General features: G+C 46.1%; 1 protein-coding gene across 5 annotated transcripts in view; it reads left to right on the top strand.

The window, feature by feature from the left end:
• kdm6ba (lysine (K)-specific demethylase 6B, a) overlaps positions 1 to 25,745 on the top strand; it is a 372,203-nt gene that overhangs the window by 323,501 nt on the left and 22,957 nt on the right. Inside the window, exon 1 of one of the 5 annotated variants that reach the window (XM_055900769.1) lies at positions 18,764 to 19,288. The exons of the other annotated variants lie outside the window; for them this stretch is intronic. The gene's annotated coding sequence lies outside the window, so the exon portion shown is untranslated. Of the gene's footprint in view, positions 1 to 18,763; positions 19,289 to 25,745 lie in introns of those variants that run through there. 5 annotated transcript variants of the gene reach the window in all.

Raw genomic sequence — 25,745 nt, 5'->3', positions numbered from 1 at the left:
ACAGGCTGATCTAAAGAGTAATATGAGAAGAATGCAAACTGTGGAATTGATGTAGATATTGGAAACGAAGCGTTTCGTAACGGGTCCATGTAGGATAAACGGCGCGTTACATAATACCATAGAAGCAGTGTTCTGCCAATATAACAATGTGCACCTTTCATTGTCATTCCCAGCCGTTACAGACACTGTGCCTATCAGCATTTTGTCTGGTGGTAATGGGGCTACCTTGGCAAACATGTCAGAGTGGTCATACCTTCCTGTGTATTGTCCCGTATACAACAGACGTGCCCTGATCCTGGTGCAGAATTGACATGGCTTCTCCCTCCATATATTGAATGTTAACATTCAATTCATTTTTTTTAAAGACAATACAAGTAAAAGTATTCTGAGTGCCAGGTCTCTCTCCATTCAGAGACATCAGTATCTAGCCTGTCTATCAGAGTGCCAGGTCTCTCTCCATTCAGAGACATCAGTATCAAGCCTGTCTATCAGAGTGGCAGGTCTCTCTCCATTCAGAGACATCCGTATCTAGCCTGTCTGTCAGAGTGGCAGGTCTCTCTCCATTCAGAGACATCAGTATCAAGCCTGTCTATCAGAGTGGCAGGTCTCTCTCCATTCAGAGACATCCGTATCTAGCCTGTCTGTCAGAGTGGCAGGTCTCTCTCCATTCAGAGACATCAGTATCTAGCCTGTCTGTCAGAGTGGCAGGTCTCTCTCCATTCAGAGACATCAGTATCTAGCCTGTCTGTCAGAGTGGCAGGTCTCTCTCCATTCAGAGACATCAGTATCTAGCCTGTCTAACAGAGTGCCAGGTCTCTCTCCATTCAGAGACATCAGTATCTAGCCTGTCTGTCAGAGTGGCAGGTCTCTCTCCATTCAGAGACATCAGTATCTAGCCTGTCTGTCAGAGTGGCAGGTCTCTCTCCATTCAGAGACATCAGTATCTAGCCTGTCTATCAGAGTGCCAGGTCTCTCTCCATTCAGAGACATCAGTATCTAGCCTGTCTGTCAGAGTGCCAGGTCTCTGTCCATTCAGAGACATCAGTATCTAGCCTGTCTGTCAGAGTGGCAGGTCGCTCTCCATTCAGAGACATCAGTATCAAGCCTGTCTGTCAGAGTGCCAGGTCTCTCTCCATTCAGAGACATCAGTATCTAGCCTGTCTGTCAGAATGCCATGTCTCTCTCCATTCAGAGACATCAGTATCTAGCCTGTCTGTCAGAGTGGCAGGTCTCTATCCATTCAGAGACATCCGTATCTAGCCTGTCTGTCAGAGTGGCAGGTCTCTCTCCATTCAGAGACATCAGTATCAAGCCTGTCTCTCAGAGTGCCAGGTCTCTCTCCATTCAGAGACATCAGTATCTAGCCTGTCTATCAGAGTGGCAGGTCTCTCTCCATTCAGAGACATCAGTATCAAGCCTGTCTATCAGAGTGGCAGGTCTCTCTCCATTCAGAGACATCCGTATCTAGCCTGTCTGTCAGAGTGGCAGGTCTCTCTCCATTCAGAGACATCAGTATCAAGCCTGTCTATCAGAGTGGCAGGTCTCTCTCCATTCAGAGACATCCGTATCTAGCCTGTCTGTCAGAGTGGCAGGTCTCTCTCCATTCAGAGACATCAGTATCAAGCCTGTCTGTCAGAGTGGCAGGTCTCTCTCCATTCAGAGACATCAGTATCTAGCCTGTCTGTCAGAGTGGCAGGTCTCTCTCCATTCAGCGACATCCGTATCTAGCCTGTCTGTCAGAGTGGCAGGTCTCTCTCCATTCAGAGACATCAGTATCTAGCCTGTCTGTCAGAGTGGCAGGTCTCTCTCCATTCAGAGACATCAGTATCTAGCCTGTCTGTCAGAGTGGCAGGTCTCTCTCCATTCAGAGACATCAGTATCTAGCCTGTCTGTCAGAGTGGCAGGTCTCTCTCCATTCAGAGACATCAGTATCTAGCCTGTCTATCAGAGTGGCAGGTCTCTCTCCATTCAGAGACATCAGTATCTAGCCTGTCTGTCAGAGTGGCAGGTCTCTCTCCATTCAGAGACATCCGTATCTAGCCTGTCTGTCAGAGTGGCAGGTCTCTCTCCATTCAGAGACATCCGTATCTAGCCTGTCTGTCAGAGTGGCAGGTCTCTCTCCATTCAGAGACATCAGTATCAAGCCTGTCTGTCAGAGTGGCAGGTCTCTCTCCATTCAGAGACATCAGTATCTAGCCTGTCTGTCAGAGTGGCAGGTCTCTCTCCATTCAGAGACATCAGTATCTAGCCAGTCTGTCAGAGTGGCAGGTCTCTCTCCATTCAGAGACATCAGTATCTAGCCTGTCTATCAGAGTGGCAGGTCTCTCTCCATTCAGAGACATCAGTATCTAGCCTGTCTATCAGAGTGGCAGGTCTCTCTCCATTCAGAGACATCAGTATCTAGCCTGTCTATCAGAGTGGCAGGTCTCTCTCCATTCAGAGACATCAGTATCTAGCCTGTCTATCAGAGTGGCAGGTCTCTCTCCATTCAGAGACATCAGTATCTAGCCTGTCTGTCAGAGTGGCAGGTCTCTCTCCATTCAGAGACATCAGTATCTAGCCTGTCTATCAGAGTGGCAGGTCTCTCTCCATTCAGAGACATCAGTATCTAGCCTGTCTATCAGAGTGGCAGGTCTCTCTCCATTCAGAGACATCAGTATCTAGCCTGTCTGTCAGAGTGGCAGGTCTCTCTCCATTCAGAGACATCAGTATCTAGCCTGTCTATCAGAGTGGCAGGTCTCTCTCCATTCAGAGACATCAGTATCTAGCCTGTCTATCAGAGTGGCAGGTGTCTCTCCATTCAGAGACATCCGTATCTAGCCTGTCTATCAGAGTGGCAGGTCTCTCTCCATTCAGAGACATCAGTATCTAGCCTGTCTGTCAGAGTGGCAGGTCTCTCTCCATTCAGAGACATCAGTATCTAGCCTTTCTGTCAGAGTGGCAGGTCTCTCTCCATTCAGAGACATCAGTATCTAGCCTGTCTGTCAGAGTGGCAGGTCTCTCTCCATTCAGAGACATCAGTATCTAGCCTGTCTGTCAGAGTGGCAGGTCTCTCTCCATTCAGAGACATCAGTATCAAGCCTGCACGTCAGTCTGGACTTCATCACATCATCTTACAAGTCTCCATGTGCTGTCTCCATACATGTTTCTGTGAACACACACACACTGTTCTATTTCCAGTCAGGACAGGTAATATATCTGACACACAGACAGGTACTATTTACAGGACAGTCTCCCCATGGACGAGTGTTGGTGAGCGGGCAAGAGGTGAGGCTGGAGGTAAGGTCTCTGCCAGCGCCCCATTGATGGGAATGGCAGTCGTAGATCACCTCCTGGCCCTTCATCAAAGATACTGGTCGGTCACACAAACACACACACACAGACACAGAGCACTTATTGCATTCTCGATGGTGGTTATGATTAGCTTGGTGGAACCAACCTGATCACTGCGTTCCCCTTTCTATTTCACTTCAGATATCATGAAACGTGACCCACCACCTAAATGTTTTTTTTTACATAGGATAAAGTAGAGACTCAAGAGTTAGAACATGGTGTATCATGCACTGAAGTTGAGGAACAATGGGAAAGTAATTCTGCTTTGAAAGTTGATCAACTTGTAACTGTAAATGGCCTTGAATGTTTTGGTACACCTACTGGAGAGCTCTTCTTTGGCTCCACCCATTCCGCATCGTTTCAACCCTCTTAAGCCTTAGCCCCACCCATCTCTTTAAGGATTCACATGTGAGGCCATGTGCTAAACAGAGTGAGTAAGGTAGTGTAGTAAACAACCAAAGAGTTCATCACTAAAAGTGGTGAAAGTAGTCGCAAAAAGTAGTAGTAAAAATACACTTCATCTAGTCCTTGGCCTATATCCTAATCTGACTTTATCAAACTTTATTTGTCACATGCACAGGCCATAGAAGGTGTAAATGGCACAGTGAAAATGTTACCTTCATAGTTGAGTATTTTGTTTAGACATGGAGCTAAACAATGAACCATAATCCCAACTCATACTACCATGCACCATGCATGAAATCTGCAGCTAGCTAGCTAGCTAGCTAACATTAGGCTATAACTAGCAATGCAAATAGTTTCCTGAGATGCAAATAATATTACTACACAGATCATACACGTAACGTTAGCTAGCGAGCCAGCCAGCTAAAGTTAGCTAGCTAGCTAACAGTACGCTTTAACTTGCAATGAAAATGACATTCTATCAAATTAGAAACGTATAGTATCTGAAAATGTAGCTAGACTCTTACCCGTATACATGGATGGACGCTTCTCCCTCTCTGTCACGGATGCCATGGTTGCCCTTAGTTTGAAGATGTAATCCGGAGACAAGTGTTTTATACAACAGCCTTCTCTTTTCAACTCTCTCCGCATTTAGCAATCATCTCTCTGCTTCCACTGGGCATTCCACTGATTTCAGAGCTCGGTCAACTTCTTCCGTGACAACAACACTTTTGATCGCCATTTCTTCCCCATCACTGTCATCAGAAGACTCTACAATGTCTGGTTCAATTAAAATGTTTTTAGTCAGAGAGAGTCATCATGGCACGATTGTCCTCCAGAAAGTAGTCCATCTAGCCTGTCTGTCAGAGTGCCAGGTCTCTCTCCATAAAGTTTACAAAACTGTCAAAATATTGTCTGTGAGTATAACAGAACTGATATTGCAGGCGAAAACCTGAGGAAATCCAACCCGGAAGTGCCTTTTATTTGGAAAAATCCCTGTTCCGTTGCCTGCCCCTCCTCCATTTAAAGGGGTATCAACCAGATTCCTTTTCCAATGGCTTCCTCGGGCTGTGACCAGGATTTAGACATAGTTTCAAGCTTTTATTTTGAAAAATTTGCGAGATTTTTCAAAACGCGTCAGGTGTCCTTTGATTAGTTCCTGCGCGCGAGAGATGTAGCTCGACATTTTCTTTCTCTGTAGTATTGAATAGGTTACGGTCCGGTTGAAATATTATCGATTATGTAAGTTAAAAACAACCTGAGGATTGATTATAAAATACGTTTGACATGTTTCTGCGAACATTACGGATACTTTTTGGAATTTTAGTCTGCCTTTCAGGACCGGAACGAGCCTGTGGTTTTCTGAACATAACGCGCAAACCAAAATAGCGTTTTTTGGTTATAAAACTAATCTTTATCGAACAAAAATAACATTTATTGTGTAACTGGGAGTCTCGTGAGTGCAAACATCCGAAGATTATCAAAGGTAAGCGATTCATTTTATTGCTTTTCTGACTTTCGTGACCATGCTAATTTGGGGCTAGCTGTTCTTACTGTTTTGTCTAGTGATTGATAAACTCACAAACGCTTGGATTGCTTTCGCTGTAAAGCATATTTTCAAAATCTGACACGATAGGTGGATTAACAACAAGCCAAGCTGTGTTTTGGTATATTTCACTTGTGATTTCATGATTATAAATATTTGTAGTATTATTTTTGAATTTGGCGCTCTGCAATTCAGCGGTTGTTTACGAAAATTATCCCGCTTGTCACGATCGTCTTGAGGATAATGAGTGGACCAAGGCGCAGCGTGTGAAAAATACATTCTCTTTATTAGAGATGAGTGAAACACGAAACGAACACTTAAAACAAAACTAAACAAAACAACAAACGACCGTGAAGCTACAAACGTAAGTGCAATACAAAAGCTACAAACGTTCTACATAGACAATTACCCACCAAACCCAATGCCTATGGCTGCCTTAAATATGGCTCTCAATCAGAGACAATGAACCACAGCTGCCTCTAATTGAGAACCAATCTAGGCAGCCATAGACATACAACCACCTAGACAAGACGCTGACCCATTTAACATACAAACCCCTAGACAATCCAAAAACACATACATTCCCCATGTCACACCCTGACCTAACTAAAATAATAAAGAAAACAAAGAATACTCAGGCCAGGGCGTGACACCGCTAAAGGGATCCGTGCGGCAAGAAGTTAACAGAGCAGCAATGTTGAGAGCAGTAGATACACTTTTTCAGTTGTTCATGGTATCTATAAAAAAAAAGTGAGGTAGAAAGGATTATCCACACATATTGAGCAGCTCATATTATAGAAAGAATGCCACATGGCAGACCAATCCAAACTCATATCTGCATGTCCAGCCCATCCATTACAGTATTTCAGCCAATCATGGCTAGCAGGAATGTTCCTGTAGTTTTCCGTGGCTAAACCAACTAGGCTTATAATTTAACAATTTTATTCGTATTTACAGGTGGCATACAAGTTTGTAATTAAGGCACATGAAAGTTCACATTTTCCAGAAGGCATTTCTGCCCCCCAAAAAAGCATTTTGATAAAAAATCAAATGGCTCCCATGTAAAGTAGTGATGTGCGACATATGCCAAGCTTCCTGAAAATGTGAAGTAAAATAGAATTTTGAACATAGCGATCAGACAGGTTCCACCAGGCTAGGTTATGCCCTTGACATTATTTGCATCTAAGAAGTAGAAAAGAATCAACAAATAATGTAAGTTTACTTACAGTTGAAGTCGGAAGTTTACAAACACCTTTGCCAAATACATTTAAACTCAGTTTTTCACAATTCCTGAAATTTAATCCTAGTAAAAATTCCCTGTCTTAGGTCAGTTAGGATCACCACTTTATTTTAAGAATGTGAAATGTCAGAATAATAGTAGAGATAATGATTTATTTCAGCTTTTATTTCTTTTATCACATTCCCAGTGGGTCAGACATTTACATACACTCAATTAGTATTTGGTAGCATTGCCTTTAAATTGTTTAACTTGGGTCAAACGTTTCGGGTAGCCTTACACAAGCTTCCCACAATAAGTTGGGTCAATTTTGGCCCATTCCTCCTGACAGAGCTGGTGTAACTGAGTCAGGTTTGTAGGCCTCCTTGCTCGCACACGCTTTTTCAGTTCTGCCCACACATTTTCTACAGGATGGAGGTCAGGTCTTTGTGATGGCCACTCCAAAACCTTGACTTTGTTGTCCTTAAGCCATTTTGCCACAACTTTAGAAGTATGCTTGGGGTCATTATCCATTTGGAAGACCCATTTGCGACCAAGCTTTAACTTCCTGACTGATGTCTTGAGATTTTGCTTCAATATATCCACATAATTTTCCTGCCTCATGATGCCATCTATTTTGTGAAGCGCACCAGTCCCTCCTGCAGCAAAGCACCCCACAACATGATGCTGCCACGCCTGTGCTTCACGGTTTGGATGGTGTTCTTTGGCTTGCAAGCCTCCCCCTTTTTCCTTCAAACATAACAATGATCATTATGGTCAAACAGTTCTATTTCTGTTTAATTAGACCAGAAGACATTTCTCCAAAAAGTACGATCTTTGCCCCCATGTGCAGTTGCAAAACGTAGTCTGGCTTTTTATGGCGGTTTTGGAGCAGTGGCTTCTTCTTTGCTGAGCGGCCTTTCAGGTTATGTCGATATGTAGGCCTTGAAATACATCCACAGGTACACCTCCAATTGACAAAAATTATGTCAATTAGCCTATCAGAAGCTTCTAAACCCATGACATAATTTTCTGTAATTTTCCAAGCTGTTTAAATGCACAGTCAACTTAGTGTATGTAAACTTCTGACCCACTGGAATTGTGATACAGTGATAAGTGAAGTCTGTAAATAATTGTTGGAAAAATTACTTGTGTCATGCACAGTAGAAGTAAAGTAGATGTCCTAACCAACTTGCTAAAACTGTAGTTTGTTAATTAACAGGAAATGTGTGGAGTGGTTGAAAAATGGGTTTTAATGACTCCAACATATGTGTATGTAAACTTCCGACTTCAGCTGTAAATTATGTTTCACAATTTGGTTATCAAAGTAATGAAGCGGGTTACCTGTATTTTTGCGAATGATGAGTCTGTGAAAGCTGTTGCAGCTGACAGGTGAAGGTTGCTGGCCGGATTCCTGTCAACATGTCGCTGACTGTTCCATTCATGGGAATGCTCACAGTGAGGACATGTCTACATGATACTGATGAGGGCCCCCTTGCTGTTCTTCTCTCTGCTGCATGTTCAGCTACAACCTAGACATCTCTCAAACAACTGCAGCAGTGTCACGATCGTCGTAAGAACATTCGGACCAAAGCGCAGCATGATATGGGTTCCTCATAATTTATTGACGTGAAACGCAAAAAAACAATAAAAAGCAAACGACACGTGAAGCTATGGAGTGCTCACAGGCAACTACACATAAACAAGATCCCATAAAAAAAACAGTGGGGAAATGGCTGCCTAAATATGATCCCCAATCAGAGACAACGCTTGATTGGGAACCATACCAGGCCAACATAGAAATAAAACAACCTAGATTACCCACCCTAGTCACACCCCGACCTAACCAATATAGAAAAGTCTCTCTATTGTCAGAGCGTGACAGTACCCCCCCCCAAAGGTGCGGACTCCGGCCGCAAAACCTGACTCTATAGGGGAGGGTCCGGGTAGGCATCTGGCGTTGGTGGCTGCTCCGGTGCGCGGCGAAGTACCCCCTCCACTCGCGGATCCGCTAGCATCGGTGGTGGCTCTGGTGTGGGACGAAGAACCCGCTCATCCCGCGGATCCAGCATCGGTGGCGGCTTTTTGCCCCCGCCCAAACCACGGGTCCGGCCATGGAGCCGGGTAGAACGCCGTGCCCGGACTGGGCCTCGGCGCAGAGGAGGACCCCGGCCATGAAGCTGGGTTGAACGCTGTACCCGGACTGGGCACCGGGGCCGAGGAAGGCTCCGGCCATGGAGCTGAGTTGGACGCCGTGCCTGGACTGGACATCGGTGCAAAGGAAGGCTCCTGCCATGGAGCGGGACTGGACGCCGTGCCTGGACTGGGTAACGACGCAGAGGAAGGCTCCGGCCTTGGAGCTGGACTGGACGTCGTGCCTGGACTGGACCCCAACGCAAAGGAAGGCTCCGGCCTTGGAGCTGGACTGGACGCCGTGCCTGGACTGAGCATCGGCGCAGAGGAAGGCGCCGGCCTTTGAGCTGGACTGGACGCCGTGCCCGGACTGGACACCGGTGCAGAGGAGGGCTCCTGCCATGGAGCGGGACTGGACGCCGTGCCTGGACTGGGCACCGGCGCAGAGGAAGGCTCCTGACCTGGAGCGGGACTGGACACCGTGCCTGGACTGGACACAGGCGCAGAGGGAGGCTCCTGCCATGGAGCGGGACTGGACGCCGTGCCTGGACTGGGCACCGGCGCAGAGGAAGGCTCCTGACCTGGAGCGGGACTGGACACCGTGCCTAGACTGGGCACCGGCGCAGAGGAAGGCTCCTGACCTGGAGCGGGACTGGACACCGTGCCTAGACTGGACACCGGCGCAGAGGGAGGCTCCTGCCCTGGAGCTGGACTGGACGCCTTGCCTGGAAGCTCCGGACCGTTGACCCTCGCTGGAGGTTCCGTAACATGGACCGTCGCTGGAGGTTCCGTAACTCGACCGTCGCTGGAGGTTCCGGCCCGTGGACCGTCGCTGGAGGTTCCGGCCCGTGGACCGTCGCTGGCGGTTCCGGCCCGTGGACCGTCGCTGGAGGTTCCGGCCCGTGGACCGTCGCAGGAGGTTCCGGCCCGTGGACCGTCGCAGGAGGTTCCGGCCCGTGGACCGTCGCAGGAGGTTCCGCACCGTGGACCGCCGCAGGAGGTTCCGGACCGTCGCAGGAGGTTCCGGCCCGTGGACCGTCGCTGGAGATTCCGGCCCGTGGACCGTCGCAGGAGGTTCCGGACCGTGGACCATCGCAGGAGGTTCCGGCCCGTGGACCGTCACAGGAGGTTCCACACCGTGGACCGTCGCAGGAGGTTCCGGACCGTGGACCGTCGCATGAGGTTCCGGACCGTGGACCGTCGCATGAGGTTCCGGACCGTGGACCGTCGCAGGAGGATCCGGACCGTGGACCGTCGCCGAAGCTCTGGACTGGGAACCGTCACCGGAAGCTCTGGACTGGAGACACGCACTTCAGGGCGAGTGCGAGGAGCCGGCACAGGACGTACCGGACTGGGGAGGCGCACTGGAGGCCTAGTGCGTGGAGCCGGCACAGGTGGTACCGGACTGGTGACACACACTTCAGGGCAAGTGCGAGGAGCAGGAACAGGACGTACAGGACTGGGAAAGCGCGCTGGAGGCCTGGTGCGTGGAGCCGGCACAGGTGACACCGGACTGGTGACACGCACTTCAGGGCGAGTGCGAGGAGCAGGCACAGGACGTACCGGACTGGGGAGGCGCACTGGATGCCTAGTGCGTGGAGCCGGCACAGGTGGTACCGGACTGGTGACACACACTTCAGGGCAAGTGTGAGGAGGAGACACAGGACGTACCGGACTGGGGAGACGCACTGGAAGCCTAGTGCGTGAATCGGGCACAGGTGGCACCGGACTGGTGACACGCACTTCGGGGCGAGTGCGAGGAGCAGGCACAGGACGTGCCGGACTGGAAAAGCGCACTGGAGGCCTGGTGCGTGGAGCCGGCACAGGTGGTACCGGACTGGTGACACACACTTCAGGGCAAGTGCGAGGAGCCGGCACAGGACGATACTGGGCTGTGGAGGGGCACTGGAGACCTAGTGCGTAGAGCCGGCACAAATTGTACCGGATCGATGACACACTTCACACGGCAAGTGCGGCAAGCTGGCACAGGACGTACTGGGCTGTGACGGCGTACTGGAGACCTGGTGCATGGAGCCTGCACAGTTTTTACCAGACTGCTAGCACGCTCCTCAGGAAGAGTACGGAGAGCTGACTCAGGTGGCATCAAACTGATGACATGCTCCTTAGGGCGAATGTCGTGCATCAAACACCAACACAACAACTCTCTCATTTCTCTCTCCTCCAATTTCTCCATCAACTCACTGATGGTCTCTGATTCTCTCTGTTCATTCTCCTCCAATTTCTCCATCTTCTCCCAGATTGGCTCTGGTTCACTCCTCGGCTCTGCCGACCCCCCCCCCCGTGTGCCCCCACCCAATTCTTGGGGCTGTTCTTTGGGCTTTCGTTGTGGCCGCGAACCCCGGCGTCGTCGCTGTCTTCCCTTCTCTGCTTGCGTCTGCTTCCAAGGAAGGCTTTCCAGGATACCTTCTCCTCCTGGGCACGCTGCTTGGTCCTGGTGTGGTGGGATCTTCTGTCACGATCGTCGTAAGAACATTCGAACCGAAGAGCAGCGTGATATGGGTTCCACATAATTTATTGACGTGAAACGCACAAAAACAATAAAAAGCAAACGATACGCGAAGCTATGGAGTGCTCACAGGCAACTACACATAAACAAGATCCCACAAAAAAACTGTGGGAAAATGGCTGCCTAAATATGATCTCCAATCAGAGACAACGCTAAACAGCTGCCTCTGATTGGGAACCATACCAGGCCAACATAGAAATAAAATAACCTAGATTACCCACCCTAGTCACACCCCAACCTAACCAAAATAGAGAATAAAAAGGCTCTCTATGGTCAAGGCGTGACAAGCAGGTAATCTTATGATGTGGTGTTGACTGGGAGGGCCTGTGACAGGGTGATATACACTGAACAAAAATACAGTATAAACTCAGGACGCAACAATTTCTAAGATATTACTGAATTACAGTTCATATTAGGTATTCATTCAATTTAAATCAATTCATTATGCCCTGATCTATGGATTTCACATGACTGTGAATACATATACACATCTGTTGGTCATAGATACCTTAAAAAAAGGTAGGAGCATGGATCAGAAAACCAGTCAGTATCTGGTGTAACCACCATTTGCCTCGTACACGTCGATCCAGAGCATCCCAAACATGCTCAATGGGTGATATGTCTGGTGAGTATGCAGGCCATGGAAGAACTGGGACATTTTCAGCTTCCAGGAATTGTGTACAGATCCTTGTGACATGGGGCTGTGCATTATCATGCTGAAACATAAGGTGAAGGCGGCGGATAAATGGCACAACAATGAGCCTCAGGATCTCATCAAGGTATCTCTGTGCATTCAAATTGTCATCGATAAAATGCAATTGTGTTCATTGTCCTTAGCTTATACCTGCCCATACCATAACCCCAACGCCACCATAGGGTACTCGGTTCACAATGTTGACATCAGCAAACCGCTCGCCCACACAACGCCATACATGCTGTCTGCCATCTGCCTGGTACAGTTGAAACAGGGATTAATCCGTGAAGAGCACACTACTCCAGCATGCCAGTGGCCATCAAAGGTGAGCATTTGTCCGGGCGGCTGGTCTCAGACGATCCCGCAGGTGAAGAAGCCAGACATAGATGCCCTGGGCTGGTGTGGTTTGTGTCCTAGACATGGTTTGCACCTCGGAGACTAATGTGACTGTTTCGTCTAAATTACACTAACTTAGAGAGCCATGGAAATACTTTTACGTTGCTAAAGTAGGCAACAACTTTACGGTGGTCTCTTCAATCAAATACTGTGGTATTATCTCAATCTTAGTTAGCTGGCTCAAGTTATACTGCGACATCACAATCTTGACAAACGGTTTTCCTACTAATAATTTGCCTTCTGTTGAAATGTTGTTGTGTTTCCAAGCCAAATCCAAGTTGTATTGAGGTAGGCTAACATTCGCTAGCTAGCCAACTAGTTAGGTAATTAGCTAGCTAGTTTGTAGCCAGCTAGCAAACATCAAATCAAAATCCTATTTTTTGGGGTCGCATACACATATTTGGCAGATGTTATTGCGGGTGTAGCGAAATGCTTGTGTTCCTAGCTCCAACAGTGCAGTAGTATCTAACAATTCTCAACAATACACACAAATCTAAAGTAAAAGAATGGAGTTAAGAAATATATAAATATTAGGACGAGCAATGTCGGAATGGCGTTGACTAAAATACAGTAGAATAGAATACATTAAATACATATGAGATGAGTAAAGCAGTATGTGAAAATTATAAAAGTGACTATGCTATGCTAGCGATGATAATGATGATGAAAATATACATAACCAGATTAATATCAAGGGGTCTATAGTCTAGCTACCAGTATACTCACCACCACTGGGGACCAATGAAGTCCAACCACCTATTCCGCATGATAGGGTCCTTCGGCAGGGCATGCAAACCATAGTTGTTGGCTGTGCATCCTGCTAGAAGCATGCATTGCATGCTCAATCCTTATAGGGCTTTTCAGTCTCAAACGCCAGCGATTCTTTAAGCGCGTTTGTTTGGGGTGATGAAACAATGCAGCCCACATTCAATGAAGGGAAGCAAAGTGAGCGGAGGGGGCGATTTGCACGTGGAGCTTGGCAGAAGGGGGCATGATTTGTTGACATAATTGTAATCCAAACCCAACCTCGTTGAGACGCGCTGAGGTCCCAAACTCCGTTTTAGACAAGACTGACTTTATCACCAAAATGATCCTATTTTCACTTTGTAGTCAGTTTTGACACTAGAGTACATGTTTGATGCCACATACACTGTTTTCCAAGGGATTCGTTGGTTTTTAGTGGTAGTCACTCTTTAATGTATTTTTCCAGTGTGTATGTGTGGGCGTCACTTGAGCCTGTACTGTATACAGTAGATGTGTTTGTGTGAAGTAGGAATGACAGGAATCTTTTTGACTTGTACCCATGAGAGGGATGCTATATATATCTGCAGTATGAGAACTGAACTCACTCCACTCTCCCTGCAGCGTTTCTCTCTCTCTCTCTGTCCCTCTCCTCTCATTACAGTAGGCCCACTGTAATTACCCTCTACACACACACACACACACACACGCACGCACACACACACACACACACACACACACACACACACACACACACACACACACACACACACACACACACACACACACACAGTCACACAATCACAAACACACATCCTTAAGGACTGTCTGCCCCCGCTTACCCTCCCCTGCTGTGGGAGAGGAAGGGGGATTCTACTACTCAACAGAAAGACATATATATACACTACTTCACATTCGCACCCCCCCCCCCCCCCCCCCCCCACACACACACACAGCGTCACACACATACTGTACACAATAGTGTACTATGCAGGGCCGGCCCACTCATTAGGCAGGATTAGGCGGCCGCCTATGGTGGCAGATTGAGGAGGGAGGCGTTTTCTTAGCTAAACTGACCAAAAGGCACCTCCAACAACACATAATTCTTTCCCTAAACAATGAGAATTTCTATCAACTAGTGGCATATGCGAAAAATCATAAGCGTCTATGTTTGGTTCAGATTTTGTCAAGTCTAGACCAGCCTTGATTTGGTCCAAACTGTCACACCCTGACCTTAGAGAGCTTTTTATGTCTCTATTTTGGTTTGGTCAGGGTGTGATTTGGGTGGGCATTCTATGTTCATTTTTCTATGTTTTGTATTTCTTTGTTTTGGCCGGGTGTGGTTCTCAATCAGGGACAGCTGTCTATCGTTGTCTCTGATTGGGAACCATACTTAGGTACCCTTTTCCCACCTGTGTTTTGTTGGGTAGTTATTTTCTGTTTTGTGTTTCTGCACCTGACAGGACTGTTTCGGTTTTCGTTTATTCTCTTTGTTATTTTTGTTATTAGTGTTCAGTTGTAATAAAAAGCATGAACACTTACCACGCTGCGCTTTGGTCCGATCCTTCTTCATCCGACGACCGTTACACAAACACAACGTCTTTTCAACTTTCATTCAGAACCGAAAATGTACCTGATTTCAACGTCCCGAAAATAAATATTTTCCACATCTGGAAATACGTATTTTACACGCCCGGAAAATATGTATTTTCACCTTTCATTCAGAACTTAACTTTAATGTCTGGAAAATACATCTTTTAGACATCTTTTCAGTGATGTTGCTTACTGGGTCTATTTTACATTTGCTGGGGAGAACAAGAAGAGGCTGTTGATTGATGTGGCCAGGGTGGGACTCAAGTGTACCACACACACTCCTTCAGCCCATAACATGTCCCTGTGAACACACACACACACACACACACACACACACACACACACACACACACACACACACACACACACACACACACACACACACACACACACACACACACACACACACACACACACACAGCCCCCTGAGTATAAAGTACATTGATGACTGAAAGCTATGTAGTTTATAGCCCACTCAAACACACATGCATGGGATAGCAGAGAATAAAGAGTGGATACACAAAGAAATATATATCTCTCTATAATGTATTGCTCTGAACACACTCCATCACTTTGTTTTTGACTCGTCATTACAAGATTTACAATCAAACACACTCTCACATTGACATAGAGCACTCTTACATTGGCATACAGCACTCTCACATTGGCATACAGCACTCTCACATTGACATACAGCACTCTCACATTGACATAGAACACGCTCACATTCATATAGAACACGCTCACATTGACATACAGCATTCTCACATTGACCTAGAACACTCTTACATTGACATAGAACACGCTCACATTGACATAGAACACGCTCACATTGACATAGAACACGCTCACATTGACATAGAACACGCTCACATTGACATAGAGCGCTCTCACATGGACCTAGAGCACTCTCACATTGACACAGAGAACTCTCACATTGGCATAGAGCACTCACACATTGACAGAACACTCTCACATTGACATAGAACATGTTCACATTGACATAGAGCACTCTCACATTGACATAGAGCACTCTCACATTGACACAGAGCACTCTCACATTGACATAGAGCACTCTCACATTGACATAGAACATGTTCACATTGACATAGAGCACTCTCACATTGACATAGAGCACTCTCACATTCATATAGAACATATTCACATTGACATAGAGCACTCTCACATTGACATAGAGCACTCTCACATTGACATAGAGCACTCTCACATTCATATAGAACATGTTCACATTGACATAGAGCACTCTCACATTGACATAGAGCACTCTCACATTGACATAGAGCACTCTCACATTCATATAGAACATGTTCACATTGACATAGAGCACTCTCACATTGACATAGAACACTCTCACATTGACATAGAACACTCTCACATTAACAGAGCACTCTCACATTGACATAGAGCACTCTCACATTGACATAGAGCACTCTCACATTGACATAGAGCACTCTCACATTGACACAGAGCACTCTCACATTGACATAGAACACTCTCACATTGACAGAGCACTCTCACATTGACATAGAGCACTCTCACATTGACACAGAGCACTCTCACATTGACATAGAGCACTCACACATTGACATAGAGCACTCTCACATTGACATAGAACATGTTCACATTGACATAGAGCACTCTCACATTGACATAGAGCACTCTCACATTGACATAGAGCACTCTCACATTCATATAGAACATGTTCACATTGACATAGAGCACTCTCACATTGACATAGAGCACTCTCACATTGACATAGAGCACTCTCACATTCATATAGAACATGTTCACATTGACATAGAGCACTCTCACATTGACATAGAGCACTCTCACATTGACATAGAGCACTCTCACATTCATATAGAACATGTTCACATTGACATAGAACACTCTCACATTGACAGAGCACTCTCACATTGACATAGAGCACTCTCACATTGACATAGAGCACTCTCACATTGACATAGAGCACTCTCACATTGACATAGAGCACTCTCACATTGACATAGAGCACTCTCACATTGACATAGAGCACTCTCACATTTACATAGAGCACTCTCACATTTACATAGAGCACTATCACATTTACATAGAGCACTCTCACATTGACTTAAAGACCCCATTCTACTGTTCACTTTCAGACAGTCACGCAATACGGAACATTGAATGAACATTCATTCTCATTCTCAATTACATGTGAATACCATGTACCATGTCTAAGTCTTTCTCTAGTGTGGTTCTGTATGTGTATTCTCTCTATGTGCGTGTGCGTGTGCGTGTGTGTGTCGTGTCGTGTCTTGTCTTGTCTGGGGGAGAGGAAAGACACCTTGTATGTTCATTGTGCCAGACAATATCTCCATGTGAGGTCACGATGTAATTTACTATCGGTAACGGGAACTGGCAGTTCAAACTCATGTTGTGTGTGTGTCCCTGCTTTTGTTTCTGTGGGAGAATCATCAATGACACACTCCTATCCTGCTGAGGTGGTGGAACTAAATATACTGTTGTGTGTGTGTGTTTGTGTGTGTGTGTGACACATGCTGCCTTTAATAACAGACCATGTGTTTGGCATTGTTATAGTACCCACGTTCTGGGGGGGTTGAAGTGCCCAGCCATTTCCGTCCCCAGAGAGCCAGAAACATGGTACAGAACAGTGTTGGGAGTTGATCAACCACATTAAATCCCCTGTTCCACATGTACACAACATGACCAAAGGTATGTGGACACCTGCTTGTCAAACATCTCATTATAAAATCATGGGCATTAATATGGAGTTGGTCCCCACTTTGCTGCTATAACAGCCTCCACTCTTCTGGGAAGGATTTCCACTAGATGTTGGAACATTGCTACAGGGACTTGATTCCATTCAGCCACATGAGCATTAGTGAGGTCGGGCACTGATGTTGGGCAACTAGGCCTGGCTCGCAGTCGGCGTTCCAATTCATCCCAAAGGTGTTCGGTGTGGTTGAGGTCAGGGCTCTGTGCAGGCCAGTCAAATTCCACACCATTCTCAACAAACCATTTCTGTATGGACCTCGCTTTGTGCACAGGGGCATTGTCATGCAGAAACAGGAAAGGGCCTTCCCCAAACTGTTGCCACAAAGTTGGAAGGACAGAATCGTCTAGAATGTCATTGTATGCTGTAATGTTAAGATTTGTCCTTCAATGGAAATAAGGGGCCTGGCTCGAACCATGAAAAACAGCCCCATATCATTATCCCTCCTCTACAAAACTTTACAGTTGGCTCTATGCATTGGGGCAGGTAGTGCTCTGTGAGCTTTTGTGTTCTACCACTTTGTGGCTGAACTGTTGTTGCTCCTAGACGTTTCCACAATAACAGCACTTACAGTTGACCAGGGCAGCTCTAGCAGGGCAGAAATTTGACGAACTGACTTGTTGGAAAGGTGGCATCCTATGACGGTGCCACGTTGAAAGTCAGTGGGCTCTTCAGCAAGGCCATTCTACTGCCAATGTTTTTATATGGGGATTGCATGGCTATGTGCTCGATTTTATAAACCTGTCATCAACCGGTGTGGCAGAAATAGCCGAATCGACAAATTTGAAGGAGTGTCCACATAGTTGTGTATATATAGTGTATTGTGGAAAAATGTTAAGGCAAATGTTAAGACAGTACATTGACTTATGAATATTCATTAATATTATCAGTTATTATAATTAACCATTGATATTATTGGTGTTATAAATGGTTTATAACAGGGTATAAGATATTTTCATATTATTCTGTATTTGTAATCTATTCTAGTCTTTGCTATTATATTATATTATCGGGCAGGATATCAATTATAGATGGTATTACTGCCCTTAGATCAACATGGGATCATTTTAGACTACAGCAGGCTACTATAAAGGCTTTAATAGCTGTGATGTCAGGATGGTACATTGTCCAAAAATAGGCAGTCACACGGAAAAGCTGTCCGGGTGATCAACCGGCAGGTCAGTCACGAAGCGAGCCCACCTTAAAAAAAACACACACAGAGGCAGAGGAACACGCCCCGGTAGTCGCGGCTAGAGTGAGTCTCTCGGTATTCGATGCCAGTTTGCTCTGTCAGGGAATTCCGGGGACGGTGTGGTGACGTCAGCGAGCGGACGGACAGAGCAGGGCGCAGGAGGGGCGTGTCGTGTCGGTGTGTGGAAGACGCAGCCAGTGGGTTGGTGTGTGAATCTGTAGCGATAGCATCATAGGTTGAGCACCGAGCCAAGAGACTTGTCCCTTTAAAACACAGTTCGACTCAGCGTAACCTAATTGCCTTATGTCGACAGAGAGAGAGAGAGTGAGAAGAAGACGAGGACTGTAAAAAGATAGAAGGCAGGGAGAAACAAACGGAATAATAAAAAGCCTATCTCGCTTGTCGACTGAAACTAGGATTTCAAAGCCAGACAGAGTGACATTAGTTGGGCGTCAAGTGATACAAGTTTACAAGAGCTTCGAAAGGAAGCGAGTGAGACTAAGTGAACTATGTTACATTTGTCTGAGTCAGTTGTCTGAGTGGCTGGAATTTAGCTGCACAGAGAGAGAAACTTGCAGATACAGCTCCAACTACTGCCTGGATTCAGGAAACTCAGCAAATACGGACTACAGTGTTACACACTGAAATATTTTTACTAGTGAAAAAAGCTCGTTTGTTTTGGAAATATTCTCAAGGATTTCTACTACTCCAGACAGCAGTACGTGAATATATTTATTACTACAGTGTTACATTGTGAATATCTTTATAACTTCTGTGTTACATTGTGAACGTCTTTATTACGAGCTGGTTACATTCTGTTGCAATACTATTCGAATGTAAAATGTAACTTCATCTTGCGTCGCTGTCTGTCTAACTTTAGTTATCTGGAAATGTCTACTTGGGCTTTTCGTAGTTTTCTCTTCGCCTTGTTTGTTCATGTCGATAACAAGAGAGCCCGTTCAGAAAGTGAAATTTAGTGACAGTGTCGAGGAGTTGATATTCAATGAGCCTGGTGACGTTACAGTGTACAACATTTAATAGTTAATGAAACCGGAAGACTTGTTTGCTCACGCTGCCTTGTTATCTCTTGTCGTTTGTATCAAATATATTACATGGGGAATACGTCGCCTATTATAATTCCCATTTTAGCTCATATGTAATGACAAACATACAGTCTACATAATGGGTTGAATGCGTAAATTACAACAAGACTATAGTCAATTCTCTTGATGCTTGTGCGATTGTTTTGGTGAATTTATTTTGACAGTAGAAAGAGGGAGGCACTTCAGAGACATAGCAGCATCCCACGTGTGTTTGTGGGACAGATAAGAGGAATATATGGAGGGAGAATAGGGGGGAGAAAGAAATGGCTTGTGTAAAGATCTCCCCCTCCTCCGGGCCTTTGTTTGTGGGAGGGCTGACTGGGGAAGTGTTGAGTGGGGATGGGCAGACAGAGGGAGGTAGGCAAGCTGCCTTATAAAGCGAATGTATTGCCCCAAGTCAGACCTTCCTATCGCACACAAAGAGCCGAATTGAAAGGAAGTCATTTGCATCGTCCACGGGGGGAGGGTGGTGTTTTTGGTCTGGTTTGTGTGTCACTCACTGTCTCAAAATACCCCTTTCTGTCTGAAAGAGCCGTCAGGTTAGAGAAATAGCACAGAACAAGCAATTGAAACACGGTTGGAAAGTTAGCCTGTTATTGACGGTATTCATGATAATTTGACGGGATAAAAAAATAAAATCGTTCATGCAAGAACTCGACTCGGTGCTATGCATTTTATGGGCCGTTATAAACCGAGCCTTGTTCTAAGGACCGGCGTGTGCTGGCATGGGGTCGGTGAAACCCTTTGAACTCCACTTCCGATCAATCAAGGCGATAGACATGGAAACGAGTGGCGTGTTTCTTGTTTGTGACTCTTTGAAGTCTCGAGCTGTAAAGTTAGGACAGGTTGAAAGCTGCTTACGGAAATATATTCTCTTTTTTTCTCCTACCATACAGCTCTAGCTTCTTGGCTGAATAGTAGCCAAGTGACTGCTTCTTGCTCTGGCTTGAATCACCCGCCCCCATGTGTCCTATCCCGTGATCTAAATGCGAGTGAATGAACAATCGCCGCCCATTCTACTACTTCTATGACGAATATGTACCGTTAAAGTTGTACACACACCAAATATTTGTCTGAATATTTTTTAAAGATGCTTTATGCAGAAGTCGCTCCGCCATTTACAGGTTGCAAAAATGCTATGTGAATTTGTTCGGGTTTCCCGAAAAGTTACATATTAAGGCTCAACTTGAGTCAACACTGATGAAAGGGGAATAAGCAGGGCTATAGAAAGTGTGTGTATAGGTGATGGATAAAGATGTTTGGCCCATGGTGTTTTCAGGATGGTGTTTCTTACATAATTGACAGGTGGTGGGTGTGAGATTTGGTTGTAGAAACAGGTGTGGCTTGTGTGTGTAGGGGATGAGTGGCGGTTGTGTAGGAGGTGTTTGTGGCATGAGTAATGTGGGTCAGTAGGCTAGTTTACATGTCTTAGTCACCTAACACTTCCTCGGTCGTTGAGGGAGGTTGTGATGAAATGGGATCAGTGTGTCAGTGTATCGTGTGAACTTCTCATGTTGTCTCAGGCCCTCTGACATTATTTTCATTGTATTACGCCCGTGAAAAAACAAACAAACTTTCATATTGGGTGTGTGTGTGGGGGGGTGGTTACTTTGGTCAGACGCAAGGGGAACTAACTCGATGATGTCAGACACTGAAAGCCTTGTTTTACTCTACCTGAAACGAAAGGTGTCATTTCTTCAACAAGGAGGTGGAGCACAGCATTTGTCATGCTGCAAACAATAACACGAACCTCTGTCCTATCTCAGACATCTAGCAGGACGTCTTGATAACAGTCCAACATATTATCAGGCAACCTTTTCAGATGAAAATGAAGACCGGTACATATTGCTTCCACCCATTCAATCCTTTCAAATATACAGGAGTGGTTTATAGAGAGTAGGGCCTCGAGGTCCATTTAGAATAAAGAATAAGAGCAAGTGTATTGATAGGAGAGCAAAGAAGCAGGGTGGGTGAGAGGAGGAGGGAGAGAGGAGGTGCTAGGAATTACTGGGGTAAAGCTCAGGCAGCTCTGTGTGGAATTCCACCCAGCAGTGTTGAGGCCTCTAGCTGTGACTCTATGGAGACCGGTAGGAATGGCTGGTGTACCACACCGTGTGTGTTGGCTATGTCGGTGAGGTAGTTCTGTGTTTCTGTCTTTACGTTCTACTGATCTAGAGCCATATGTGTTCCTGTTATGACGTTCCAGAACCGTCTGTGTGTGTGTCATGAAGCGCCCTCGTGGGGATCTGTGACTATTCTTTAGTTCCGTTATCCCTGGCAAAGTGCCACCGATGATGCAGAGGTGAAAGGGAGGTGTACAAACGTGCGTGTGTATGACTAACACACCACAACACACACAGGGAAGGAATGTACTGTTTTTCCCTCTGTCACCTCAGTGACTACTTTACTCCAACCCCTCAGAGAGAGAGAGAGGCCAAGAAAGAGGGAGAGGACAGAGAGGTGAGTATTAGAAAAAGAGAAACACAAAGAGCGAGAGAGGTGAGGACAATCGGTAAACGAACAGTCCAGTGTTGTTTGGGCTAAATGAACACACAGTTCAGTCTGGCGTAACAACATAAATGCATCATTCTCACTGCTTTATGTCTGTTCAGAGAGAACTAGAGCTGTGTAATTGTTACCTACCAACTATAATATAAACACTGAACGGTAGCTGTACCTCATCTGGCTTTGACTCTGATAGGGAACTTTCAGTTCAAGAGGTTTGTTGACTACCGACAGTCATGTTCTCTGCTCGGTCCCGATAGGCAGGCACACACACGTGCTCAGATAGGAGTCGGAGTGTGTCGAGGGTCAGGTTGTCCTTAATGTTGTTGTTCAGTGGAGACATGATCGCAGACCTCCAGCTCTTGGAAGGAACTCTGCCTGTGTGTGTGGGGTGGGGGGGCGTTCAGTCCAAGAGGTTTGTTGACTACCGTCAGTAATGTTCTCTGCTCTGCTTTGTCCCGATTGGCGCGCACACACTCAGATGGGAGTGTGTTTAGGGTCAGCTTGAAAATGAGGGGCTGCTGATGAAAAGTGTCTGCGCTTAGCTAACTCTGGTGCACACATCATATTTCACTGTCTGAAATGTCTGTTTTTAATTGCACGTGGTCCCTTTAAATAACCTGCCAGTACTACAGGTTGACCTTAATGTTAATGTTGTTCTTGGAATAGAGAATGTTTAATCTGTACTAGGGAATAGAGAATGTATAATCTGTACTAGGGAATAGAGAATGTTTAATCTGTACTAGGGAATAGAGAATGTTTAATCTGTACTAGGGAATAGAGAATGTATAATCTGTACTAGGGAATAGAGAATGTTTAATCTGTACTAGGGAATAGAGAATGTTTAATCTGTACTAGGGAATAGAGAATGTTTAATCTGTACTAGGGAATAGAGAATGTTTAATCTGTACTAGGGAATAGAGAATGTTTAATCTGTACTAGGGAATAGAGAATGTTTAATCTGTACTAGGGAATAGAGAATAGTGGAGAAAGAAGTCAATCTCACTTGAGAAAGTACTTTCTCTCTCTCTCCACCTTAATAACCGTCTGCCGCGACGCCACCGATACCACGGCAACCGTTGTCTAGGAAACAGAGTCTCGGCTCTGTTGTGGTCTGTGTGTGTGTTTTTGGGGGAACTAATCAGGGTGCTGACTTGTTTGTTTGTCTGTCTTGCTCTAGATTCTGGGAAGTGAGGCCATGGGTAGTACTGAAGACACTGGCTGGGGGAGGGGGACTTTGGGCTGTTCTGTCCCTCTCTGGTACCCTCATACAGAGAAAGCAGGGTGTCGTGCGTGACGCCGTTTCCCTGTGATGTTGTGAGCCGCCGTGTTCGGGGAAAAGGCAGGCAGGTTGGGTTTTTTGAAGTGAAGTAAAGGGAAAGTGAGTGAGTTTGATCAAGTGTTACTGTCGATAGTGAACGTAAACACACGCATATGGTCGTTCAGATTTCGGCGGCACAAATGTCACATAACATATTTCTATAGAGTCACATGTACAGTTTTTGGTCTCTCACAGACATTCGTATAGTGAGTCACTGCTTCACATGCTCACACACACTGGCACGCACACCTGTGTGTGAGTGCTCAGACAAAGGCATGGGCTCTTGGTCTGACTGACTATCTCCCGCTTGAAGTCTTGCTGTTTCTGGAAAACGTGAAAAGAAGAACGTCACCCCTTCTTGTGAAGTCTTGTTCTGCGAAAGAGATGTTGAGGACATCTGCTTGAGTGGCTGACTGGAAATAACCTTACCCTACCCACACACACGCGTCAATCAGCCCCCTCAAACTTGATTAGCGGACAATCAAGAGAAAAAAAACTGTCTTCAGCCTTGTTTATCGTCAGTTAAAGTTCAAATGTCTCTTTTCCGTTTGTTTTCACATCTGCTGTAGAGCATGTGTCTTTGGTTAAACACGTGGATGACAGGATGACATCATGCCTGTCTCACATGGATGCAAGGGTTTTAGAGGTGAAACTCTGTTAATGGTTTTGTATTGACTCAGGTTTACTCTCACTCAGTCACATATTTACACATTCTTATTTTGTCCGCACGCACACACACCGCTTCTGTTCCGCAGGAAACTACTACTGACGCCCTCTCCCCTCCTCAAGGCATCCACACACACACACCTCAGGGAGGCTTAGCTACTTCCTGAGACTCTGACGGCAGCTTCCTGTCTGATCTCAGAGCAGCGTCTCTCCCTCTTCTCCTTTTTCTCAGCGTCACACACGTGCACTGCGTCTGTGTGTGTATTGTCCTTAACAGTGAAATCACACACACACACACACACACACACACACACACACACTCACTCTCTGACAGTTGTTACAAGCACAGGTGTGATGGCGGTTAGATAAAACAGCTCTTGCTGTTTCCATCTCCTCAACCTGCGTAAACCAACAGGCTTCCAAAATACCACACTAGACTTTCAGACCTGTACATGTACTAGAATGTATATATCTGAACATTTCACCATGTCTGTCAGTAAAAGTCATGGAGGGAGAGAGAGGGAGAGAGAGGTGTGGGCATGTCTTTCCTTCTGAGTGTACTCTGTGACTTGGACCGACTTTCAGAAACCACACATGTTCAGCTTCACTCCAGCCAGGATGACAATCCACGTTCTCCAACAGAATGGGGGATAGGAACATATTTCAGCCCTCTCTCTCGCTCCGGTTCTCTCTGAGTGCGTTTCAACTGAATCCAACAGTAAGCTGTGCAGAGGCCTAAATAGGCACATACAAACACTACCTTCTTTTCAGCCTGCGTTGTCTACCCTTATTCTTGGGGCAACAGTCAGGGTTAAAGACCTGGTGTGACAGTAAAAAGGTGAGAGGTTGTCAGTTTTAGAAGGCCAAACAGCAAGACCTAATGAGACGGGGCAGCAGTGCTGTACTATAGTTAGTGTGGAGGAAGAGAGAGTTACCTCTGTTCTCTGCTAACCATGAATAGCCACTGTAGGATGTTCTCTGTGTGTGTTTGACCATATCGGTGCTCTCCCGGTTTGTGTAGGCGGTAGTGTGTGTGGGAAAAGCTTGGCGGCGTTGGTGACGAACTAGCCTGCATCTCACACACACACACACACACATACACACAAACACACACGCTGTGGGAGCCTGGCAACGGAACGGACGCAGGCAGGCTGTGTGTTCCTGGCTGAGTGTGTGTGTGTGTTTCCTTAGACTCAATCTCTTTTTGGGGCCAGGTATGTAATGGACCAGTGTGGAGAGAAACCCACAGGCCTTCCTCCTCCCTCATCTCTCGCTCGCCAGACACGCCGGAACCTTCTTTCTCTCTCTCTCCCTTTCTAATCAAATCGATCACTTATCTCTCGGCCTGTCAGGAACTAGTGTCTGTGGGTCGTCATCTTTACGTCATCCTTTATCTCTCTCCTGCGCTCTCTCTGTCTCTCTCACTCGCTGTCTCTGTGTGTGTTCGTAGTCTGTTATCTATGTTTAACTGAGCCCTTCTATGTCGCCTGTCTGGCTCTGGACCAAACCACTATGAGGCTGGCAGGGGAGTTCTCTGTTTGTCTTATTACTGGAGTCAGGCGGGGGGTGGGGTGATTTGG

Source organism: Salvelinus fontinalis, chromosome 36 (genome assembly GCF_029448725.1).
Source record: "Salvelinus fontinalis isolate EN_2023a chromosome 36, ASM2944872v1, whole genome shotgun sequence".
In the NCBI taxonomy this organism is placed as follows: Eukaryota; Metazoa; Chordata; class Actinopteri; order Salmoniformes; family Salmonidae; genus Salvelinus; species Salvelinus fontinalis.
This window is presented reverse-complemented; position numbering and strand designations above follow the sequence as displayed.